General features: G+C 35.8%; 1 pseudogene; it reads left to right on the top strand.

The window, feature by feature from the left end:
- The first annotated feature begins 588 nt into the window (after positions 1-588).
- On the top strand, positions 589-1,515 carry LOC124959272 (olfactory receptor 4C15-like; annotated as a pseudogene).
- The last annotated feature ends 9,333 nt before the right edge of the window (positions 1,516-10,848 follow it).

Raw genomic sequence — 10,848 nt, 5'->3', positions numbered from 1 at the left:
TTTATAAAGAAGGAATTTATCCAGGAAAGGTCAAATTCAGTTTAGACTTTAAAGAAATATTCCAGGTATAGATGATTTTAAGTGCCTCCTAAAATGAATGGTGTTTCTTCTATTTGTAGGCATGAGAGATGGCATGCTACTCACCCCTGCCCTTCTCATGACAATGACAAGCAGGACTAACAAAAGCAGTGTCCTCATATTCTTGTAGGTATGAGTCTTAAGAATGCCTCCCAATGATCCATTTATGAAAGACACTAGAAAATTATCAAAGTTGGCATATGAGTGAAAAACCATTAATTTTCTCTACCATATGAGGATGCTTCCATTTCTCCATATAGAAGTTCTAGCAAATTTAAAATACAGAATAATTGATCTCCAAATTAATTCTGCCTAATTTCCAACTCTGATCCTTAATAAGTGTCTAAATTGTGTTCTCAATGACAAAAGAAGCATTAAAGATAAAAGTGCATCTAGGTGCACTGAAATATTAATGACTATAAAATAATAATCTGATATGAAGCAAATCTTTCTTGATTATAATTACAAAATGAATGTTAGCCGTTTATTTTCACCATTCCCTGGAAAACGATGCACAACCAAAGTTTCATAACTGAATTTGTCCTACTGGGGCTTTCACAGAATCCTACAATTCAGAAGATAGTATTTGTTGTGTTTTTGATGGTCTAAATTGCGACTATTGTGGGCAACATGATGATTGTAGTGACCATCCTCTGCAGCCCTGCACTGCAGGGCTTCCCCATGTACTTCTTCTTGGCAGTCCTGTCCTTCCTGGATGCCTGCTTCTCTTCTGTGATCACACCAAAGATAGTCATGGACTCCATTCATGAAAGGAAAACCATCTCTTATGAAGGATGCATGATTCAACTTTTTGCTGAACACTTCCTTGCAGGGGCAGAGATGATTGTCCTCACAGCCATGGCCTTTGACCACTATGTGGCCATTTGCAAGCCCTTGCACTACTCTTCCATCATGAACTGGAGGCTCTGTGGCATTCTGGTGGGGGTGTCCTGGACAGGGGCTTCTTGCATTCCATATCCAGATTCTCTTTACCTTCCAGCTTGCCCTTCTGTGGACCTAATGTCATTGATCACTTCATATGTGATCTGTACCCATTACTGGGGCTGGCCTGCACCGACACCCACATCCTAGGCCTTCTGGTGATCACCAACAGTGGATTAATCTGCATCATCAACTTCTCCCTGTTGCTTGTCTCCTATGGTGTCATCTTGTTCTCCCTGAAGACACGCAGTGCTGAAGGGCAGAGAAAAACTCTGTCCACCTGTGGGTCTCACATTACTGTTGTTCTTTGTTCCCTGCATATGTACCTATGCAAGACCTCCATCCACCTTCCCCTCTGACAAAATGGTGACAGTATTTTATACCATCCTGACTCCCTTGCTCAATCCTTTAATTTGCACTTTGAGGAATAAGGAAGTGAAAAATGCCATGAGGAAAGTGTGGAAGAGACTGGTGGTTGTTTCCAGTGAAAAATAAAATGTTAGAATTCACAAAAAATGGGTAAAAATAATGAAAACAAAATGGTATTACACCAAAATTTTATAGAAAGCCTGTTATCTGGGAATTGGGAAAGCAATTCTATAGAAGTGGCAATATTCACGGGGTCAGAGATATTTTCACTTTTGTATCAGACATCTACTCTGAGTTGGCAATTCAATGTTCCAATATGCAACTTAAGGAGAATCCAATTTTATTCTTATATATACTCTAATAATCAATAAAAGAGATAGAAAAATGGCCTATTAGATTGCTGGCTATTAATTCTGCATTTTGAAAAAAAATATGTGGGGGTAGACAAAAAATATTAAATATTCAGGACACAAACAGTGTATTTCATGTGAAAAAAATATATTAATATTTATTATCATTACTTTTTGCAGTGCTGATGAATAATCCCACAGCTTCATAAACCCTAGTTAAGCACTCTCCTGCTGAACTATGACCCCAGTCAGCACAAGGACTTTTTTTTCCCATTGACACTTTTATTCTTTTCTGTTTGTGTATACATTATTTTTTTGTTATGTATAACATTAAGGCTCCTTTTGACATAATTTAAAAAAACATGGAATATAATTTCCTCTAGTTATATCTTCAACATTTCTCCTTTTCTTCTTCTCTGCCCTTTTACTCCTTTCCCTCTACTGATTTTTTTTTTTTTTTTTGCTATTTACTTTTAGTTATTTTTATTTTCAAATTAGAGTCTTGTGGATGTATGTGGTGGTAAGATTTACTGAGAACCATTCATAAATATACAAGAAAATCATGTCAGAGTCATTCCTCTTTCTTCCCTTATATCATCTCTTCTTCCTCCCTCTCAGTACCCTTCATCTAGTTCATGGGTCTTTCTTCTATTTTGATGAAATCCATTTTCCCTTTCTCTCTCTTTCTCTTTCTCCTTTATTCTGGACTAGTTTCTGCATCTTTGAGAAAAAATTAACAACCCTTGGTTTTCTGAGTCTGACTTATTTTATTTAGCAAGATAGACTCCATTGTATACATTTACCAGCAAATGCTATAACTTAATTCTTCTTCATGGCTAAGTAATAATCCACCATGTATATATAACACATTTTTTTTATCTTTTCATCTGTTAAATGCCACCCAGCTTAGTTCCATAGCTTGTCTATAGTAAATTTTGCTTATCTAAACATTGATGTGACTATATCACTACTGTATGCTGATTTTAGATCTTTTGGATATGTACCAAGGACTAGGATAGCTGCATCAAGTGGTGGTTTCATTACTAGTTTTGGGGGAATTGCCATACTGCTTTCTATAGAGGTTGCATTAATTTGCAGTAACACCAACAATGTATGAGTGCACTTTTTTAACCACATCCTCATCAATACTTATTATTTTTTTCTTGATAATTGTCACTCTGACTGGAGTGACATGAAATCTCAGTCAGTGTAGTTTTAATTTGCATTTTCATGATTACTAGAGATGGTGAACATTTTTTTAAATGTAATGGTTGGCGAAAGGTATTTCTTCTTTTGAGAAGGGTTTGTTCAGTTCTTTTGCCTGTTTATTGATTGGGTTATTTTATTTAGGTGTAAAGTTTTTGATTTTTTTATATATTCTGAATATTACTTCCCTATCTGAGGAGCAGGTGTCAAAGATCTGCTCCCGTTCTGTAGGCTCTCTCTTAATGCACTTGTTTCCATTGCTGTATAGAAGTTTTTCAATTTGATACTGTCCAAGTTATTGATTTTTGCCTTTATTTCTTGCACTTTAGGAGTCTTGTTAAGAAACTCATTTCCTGTGCTGAAATGTTGATGTGTTGGGCATACATCTTCTAGTAGTTCAGAGTTTCTAGTCTAATTCCTAGGTCTTTGATCCATTGAGTGTAAAATTTTTTGGTTTAGAAGGGTGGACTCAGTGACACTGGGGTGACCTTGGTCAGGATGGGCATAGAGAAGAGCAATAATAGGTGTTCTAGTCAGCTTCTTTGCTGCTGTAGCTAAAGGACCTGACCAGAACAATTGTAGATAAAAAATTGTTTATTTAGTTCTCATGGTTTCAGAGTCTTAATCCATAGAAGCCTGGCCCCATTCCTCAGGGATCAAGATGAGGAAAGACATCATTGTGGAAAAGTGGGACAGAGGAAAAGGAGTTCACATCTTAATCAGGAAGCAGAGAGAGGCTTCAATCACGAGATACAAATATATACCCCAAAGCCACACTCCTAATTCCCACCTCCTCCAGTCACACCACACTACTCCAGTTACCACTCAGTTAATCCCAATCAGGGCATTACATGAGTTTTTGGGGATTACAATCTAACTGTAACAATAAAACTTCCACTGTAGGAACTCCTGTATCACAAGACTCTATCATTTAACATGGGTATGTTTGCTGCAGAATATGGGTCACTTTGAATTTCTTAATAGATGAAACGAGGTTGAACTAGTGCTATCTGTAGATGAGTTCCTCTGGTTAGGTGACTTTCTTCTACCAATTAGCTTTGTGAAAAAAAGGGGCAGAATATTCCGAGAGGGAGTCATCATGAGTATCTCCTATTCAAGTGCAATCAGAGAGGATTCTTGAGCTACCACATTCCCAGCACACTTGTTGCCTAGGAATGTTTCTGTTCAAGGGTATAAGATTTCCAACTGTTTTGGTAAACATCTGACCTGAGGAGGCTCTGTGCAAGAGTCTTATTAGTTTGACCTGGTCTCAGGCACATAGCTCCCAGGGATAGAGGAGTTCTCATGCTAGGCAGCCACAATGTTTTACCAGCTCTGCTTCTCCTGACTCTGCCTGCTTAACAGTAACTTAAACAATTAACCTCCTTGAACACTACACAAAGCTCCTAATATTGCACACTGCAACTGTGGAAAAGCTGCATAGATGTTTCTAGTTCTGTTATGTTCCTGGACAAATAATAATTCCTGCATAGTCTTACCCTGATAATGAGACATATATAAAGATTGCTGACATAGCTCTTTAGATCTGCTTCTCCATCAGAGAGCAGCACTCCACCTGATCCCAGCTTTATTTTCATATCTGCCTGTATGAATTTTTATTTTCTAACCCCCACCCCTCACTGGTATCCTGAGTTTGACTGAGTTGGTTGCAGTATCCACTTATCCCTATTTTCTGAACACATAATTCTATATTTGGAAGACCCAAAAAACTCCACAGAAAGCTTCTAGAACTCATAAATAAATTCAATGAAGTAGCAGAATATAAAATTGACACCAATAAATCAATTGTGTTCCTATAAACTAATGATGAATCAACTGAATGAGAAATTAGGAAAACTACTCCATTCACAATAGCCTCAAAAAAAAAAAAAGAAAAGAAAAACTTAGGAGTCAAAGTAATGAAAGAGGTTAAAGTCCTCTACAATGAAAACTATAGAACACTAATGAAAGAAATTGAATACCTTAGAAGATGGGAAGACTTCCCATGTTTTTGATTGGCAGAAATAATTTTGTCAAAATGGCAATATTGCCAAGCACTATAGAAATTTAGTGTAATGCTTAATAAAATTCCAATGACATTCTTTATAGAAATAGAAAAAGCAGTTAGGAAATTCATTTGGAAAAATAAGAGACCCAGATTAATCCAAGAAATCTTCAGCAAGAAAACTGATGCAGGAGGTATCAATAGTTATAGAAGTTCATTCACAGTAGCAAAGTTATGGAACCAACCTAAGTGCCCTTCGACATATGAATGGATGAAAAAATGTGGTATATAAGCACAATGGAATATTACTCACCCATAAATAAGAATGATATAAAGACATTTGCCAATAAATGGATAGAATTGGAATCCATCATGCTTAGTGAAATAAGCCATTCCCCAAAACCACTGGCTGGATGTTCTCTCGGATGTGGATAATAACACACAATAAGAGGGCTAGAAAGAAGAATAGAAGTTGATTGGTTTTGACACATGGGGAATGAAGGTAAATGAGGGGATGGAAAGAGGAAAGACAGTAGAATGAACCAGACATAACTTTCCTATGTTCATATATGAATACATGATCAGTGAAACATCATGAACAACCACAAGAATGGGATCCTAATTAGAGTAATTTATACTCCATTTATATATAGGTGCTAAAATACACTCCACTCTCATGTATATCTAAAAAGAACAAATAAAAAAAGAAAATAAGCAGTAGAGTATTAAAAGTACTCCGCAGAGAATTAAAAAAACCTGAGCCAGCCATGGTGGTGCATGCCTGTAATCCCAACAGCTGAGCCAGAAGGATTATGGTTCAAAGTCAACCTCAACAACTTAGTGAGACTCTTTCTGAAAATAAAAGATTTTGAAGGACTGGGGATAAGACTCAGTGATTAAGCACTCCCTCCATTCAATCTCTGGTACCACCAGCACCACCAACACAATATATATATATATATATATATATATATATATATATATATGAAAAATGAAACATATAAAAGATATAAATGATGCCATTCATTGACTTACATGATATGGTAAAATCCAATTAGTGAAAGATTTTGAAGCAATAATGAAGAAGGATATACTTAGATTACATGATTCAATCAATACACACACATGCATGCTCAACTGGAAATTTATCAGCAAGGCCACTCTTTGGGATAATCAGGAACATTTGCTCAGGGGATGCTACTTTAACTTATTTCTGTGTTAAAAATTGAAAGTGAACAGTCCCTCCTTCCTTCATTCTTGCCCTGCTCCCACCCCCCATTATGTGTCATCATCCACTTATCAGCGAAATCATTTGTCCTTTGGTTTTTTGAGATTGGCTTATCTCACTTAGCATGATGCTCTCCAATTTTATCCATTTGCCTGGAAATGCCATAATTAAGGGACTGTATAGAGGGAAAAGAGTGGTGGGAGGGGTGGGGGGGAAGGAAAAAATAACAGAATAAATCAAACACCATTACCCTATGTAAATGTATGATTACACAAATGGTATGACTCTACTTCATGTACAAACAGAGAAACAACATGTATCACATTTGTTAACAATAAAAATAAATTTAAAAAAATTGAAAGTGAAGATTATAACAAAGTATCACAGCAAAAGAAAGATTATCAGACACTGTAAATAAGGAACTTTTGGAGAATGAGACTTTCCAGGTGTATTTATGGGGAACAGATGTGTTGGGTGTGACTGGATCATAGATGAGCAGAAGCTCTGGGAGCAGTGGAAATCAAGATGGCAGCATGAGGTCAGAAGCTTTGAAGGCCATGGTGAATATCTCAACCACTGCATTTGCAACCAGAGTAATCAGTACATTATATTTCCAAATTACCATATTTTAAAGTGCCCACTTTCCCTTTAATGTGATAGGAGGAAAGATGAGAGAATGGAAAAGTGAAAATAAGAGTAAACTTTGATAAAGAAAACCTTTCCCAACTTTATAAGTTGGTTTCAATGACCTCTGGCGAGGAGGAAGACTTACCTTTCCAAGCTTTTCTATTGTGACTTTGAAATTTGGTTAAGGAGGTATTTATATTGATCTTCGTTTGTCTGATGAAGCTTTTCCTTCCTTACTTCCATTGATCTTTGATTTTATTTCTCTAATGTCAAAAGTCCCTCACTTCTTTGAGTTTTATATCTTTGGATCATAAATTGGTTCAAAATGAAAGAACTATTTTATTTATATTTTCTTTCATTCCAGGATCATAGATTAAAGAAGTTATGCATTTTATTAATTTAAGTTTTAAATTTATTAAAGGTATTTGGATTGGTCTGAATTCTGATCGCCATTTAAAAAATAGAAGTATAACCCATAGTGCTTATATAATTTGTTACTCAGCAAAGGAACTTCATGTTTTGAAACAGCCATGCAGCTGTACAGTAGGTAAATAAGTAAACAGAATTAATATTTTTGGACATTTTAAAGAATCTCATGGAAAATCCATATTAGGTATCATCATGAAAGAAAGCACTTCATTTCTTCATAGCACATAGTCACATTTTCTGTATGCTTTGCTGATAGTGAACTCTGTAACATTTAAAGCAACCCTGAAATGATAGAATTTTTTATTTCTGTTTTGTGTGTGAATGTCAAGGGACTTGTTAACTGACCATTGTTGGGCAGTGGGTTGGGTTTGAGACTAAGCAGTGCACCCTCTCACTATGCACTGGTCTCTCACAAGGGTGTAACTGGATTCATTTGCTAAGAAGCAGGATTGGAATCTGAATCTCTTTCATTATACTTAATTGACTTACATAATTTTATATTCTTCATTGGACAACCTATGCTCTGATGTTAGCAGTGTGTGGAGAGCTGGGAAGTGAACAATGTTAAAAGGACTTCACATTTCAGGAGTGCAATAATTATGGCCAATTTCAATGGAAGACACAAGTAGAAAAGCATAGTTTTATTTTTTTGCTATATAATTCCAGTCAATTTAACTTGAAGCTAAAAGGAATCATGGCTTACATTTTTTCATGTACTATACTCATCAGATTTGTGTCTGTAACTGTTATTAAAGTATCTTCGAGAGTGTCATCAGATGTCAGTGAACATAGGCAGCTGAATAAATAATGCAGGATCATAACTAAAAGTGTAATCAGCGATAACCAAGGAAATTCAGAGACATCACTTCAACAGGAACAAGCTCTATGGAGAGCAGTAAAGGTGACTTCTGTAGCTGATATGTAGTCTTTAAAAAAATCTGACTATATAAACTAGTTACCTGTGACTGGCTTTACCTGTGACTGACTATAGATGAGTCACTGATTTTACAGATAATTTTTGATGAATTAAATCCCAGTACTTCTCCCACAAAGACAGTTTTCACAAAGACTGATAAGCCAACTCTAAACTTTATGTAGCTATCAGCCTGTATCTGAAAAGCAGTCTTGTTAAAAAAATGTGTCAATACAAATGGAGGTCAAGTTCTCTTGTATCAGAAAAAGACATTAAAGCTTTGCTTTAAAAGTTTTGCTTTAAACCGAATAAAGTAATTAGGGTATTCAGAACACAGAAAAAATTGCCCTGGAAGTCACATGCTTTACTTGGCTTGTAGTCACTGTCTCCCAAAGACCTGACAAGACTACTTTAAGAGGAGAATATGTTCATTCTGGTTCATGGTTTCAGAGGTTTATTCTATAACCTTAAAATAAAGAAGAATGTCAGGTTGGAATGGCATGGCAGAGGAAAGCAGCTCTCAACATAGTAGCCAGGAAGCAGGGAGAGAGAAATAGAGAGAGAGAACTCTACTCAACAGGGACAAAATAGGAACCCCAAAGTCATAACCACAGTGCCTGTATTAATCCACTGATTAGCTTCAATCTCTCATAATTACTTTATCCCTGAAAATTCTTACATTGTCTTCAACATGAACTTTTGGGGGACATCTCATATCTAAACCATAATGTCATATCTCTCTGGAAATTTACTAGAAGTTCTGTGGTTTAATGATGCTGAAGAACAAACTTTCAATCAGTTGGAAAGTGTAGATCATTGGACAAATTCTGGAAGGGCAAATTGCTAGTTCCTCTCCCTGTACCTCACATCTCCTTGGCTATGACTCTCTCCATCTCTTTTTCTAATTCCTGATTTGAATTTGAGGGGAAAGAACACCCCATTGTTTTCATATTATGCAAAATAATATTTTAGTTAACTGTTGTAATTCATCTACACAGTATTATTTACATGTATGGTGCATTTTCTCTAAGAGAAACAAATAAACAATGAAGAATTAAGCAAGCAGTACAGGGAATAAGAATAAGATGCTAAGGATGCTATCAAGTGAGAACCAGGGTTGCAGAAAGTTTTGATGGAATTTAATTGCTGAATGATATTTTTAAAATATCAACTTAATCTAGAATATGATTCATGCCTGGAGAATCTTATGTGTCAGAAAACACATGTAAAATTTTAATTAATGGAAAATAACCCTTCTTTTAAGTCTATGGACTATGGAAGTAACGGTTCCTTGGGGTCTCAACTTTTTAACGTGTCACTTAAATTTTGCAATTTTTGTGAAGTATGAATAGACATTTAAAACAGATAGGCTGTAATATTTAAATACTGAAAAAAATAGCGAATTTTTGGCAGGGATCCTTATGAAGGGTCTTGAGGAGCTATGTCCATGTTTTCTCCAAACTTCATTTTAAATGTCATATTCCTTTACATTAATTATGTCTGCCATACCATCATCCAGATAAATGGAAAGTGAAAACTTCCTTCAATATTCTCTGTAAATTTTGTTTGTTTTTAAAATTGTTGTTTTACAACATCAATTCCTTAAAGGAAAAGTAACATTTCAATAATAAATACCTCTTCACATGTTTTATCTAAAATATTTCTTTTAATAAGTAATTTTGCTACTTCCATCTCAGAATCAGTACATGATTTCCATTTGGACTGATAGATGATTTATCACAGAACTATGTTTTTATATTTAGTAAATGCACAAGCATTTGGTCTGAATCCTGTACAATACAGTATATTCTGTGCCCAAATACCCAGTACTCTATTCCTGAGTATCATGGGAAATGAAAGTATCTTCAGATAGAAACCCAAGAGCAGTAAGACAATAAAACAGAAAAACAAAACCTCTTAATTGCTTGAGACAAAAGATTTGCAAATACTGGAGCAAGTGAAAACTATGCAAAATTGTGTCTTGGCACATCATCTTGATGGAAAATTTCCAACCCTGAGGAGAACCGAGCAGTAATTCCATAGGTGCATGACCGGTGAAGGAGGACTCTTTAAAGTCCAGATGGAAATCTGGGAAGAATCTTTTCCTTCTCTCTTTTTCTTTGAGAGAAGTGAGAACATGGTAGAAACAGCTCTTGAGTAGCAGTGAGGACATTTTCTACTTTGACTGTCAGAGAGGCCCTTCCTCTTTCTCTTAGATGTAGAGCAAAGACTGGATATTACCCTTTGGGGCCTACTGAGTGAAATTTTCTCCATAGAGATTAGGAGATGACCATTACTGGAAGTTTCAAGGAACTGACACATGGTGAGACTTATAGTTCAACTTTTTGGATAGGTTGTGGTGCAGTGCTTAAGATTGTGGGTACTGGGGTGGTATGAACTTCCATGCACAAGATGCCTATGTCAGCAACTGTGCACTTGGTATAACTGCATGACCTTTACAACCTTGTACTTCTTGAGTTTAATGAGGGTTATCACATTAGAAAGGTCAAGGGATGTGGAATTGAATAAAATAATATACATGAAGAACACACAGTACATAGTTGATGCAGAAAGTGTCCAGCAGGTCTCAGAGTGCATTGTTGTGAGCGGCAGTGACTTGGTGCATTGATGACATTAAATCTAATCAAATAAGACCCATTGTCAACTTTTTATATTCAAGGTAAATCCAAGCACTTAGAAA

Source organism: Sciurus carolinensis, chromosome 11 (assembly GCF_902686445.1).
Source record: "Sciurus carolinensis chromosome 11, mSciCar1.2, whole genome shotgun sequence".
Classification (NCBI taxonomy): domain Eukaryota; kingdom Metazoa; phylum Chordata; class Mammalia; order Rodentia; family Sciuridae; genus Sciurus; species Sciurus carolinensis.
The sequence above is the reverse complement of the archived record's forward strand: the minus strand, read 5'-3'. Positions and strand labels throughout refer to the sequence as shown.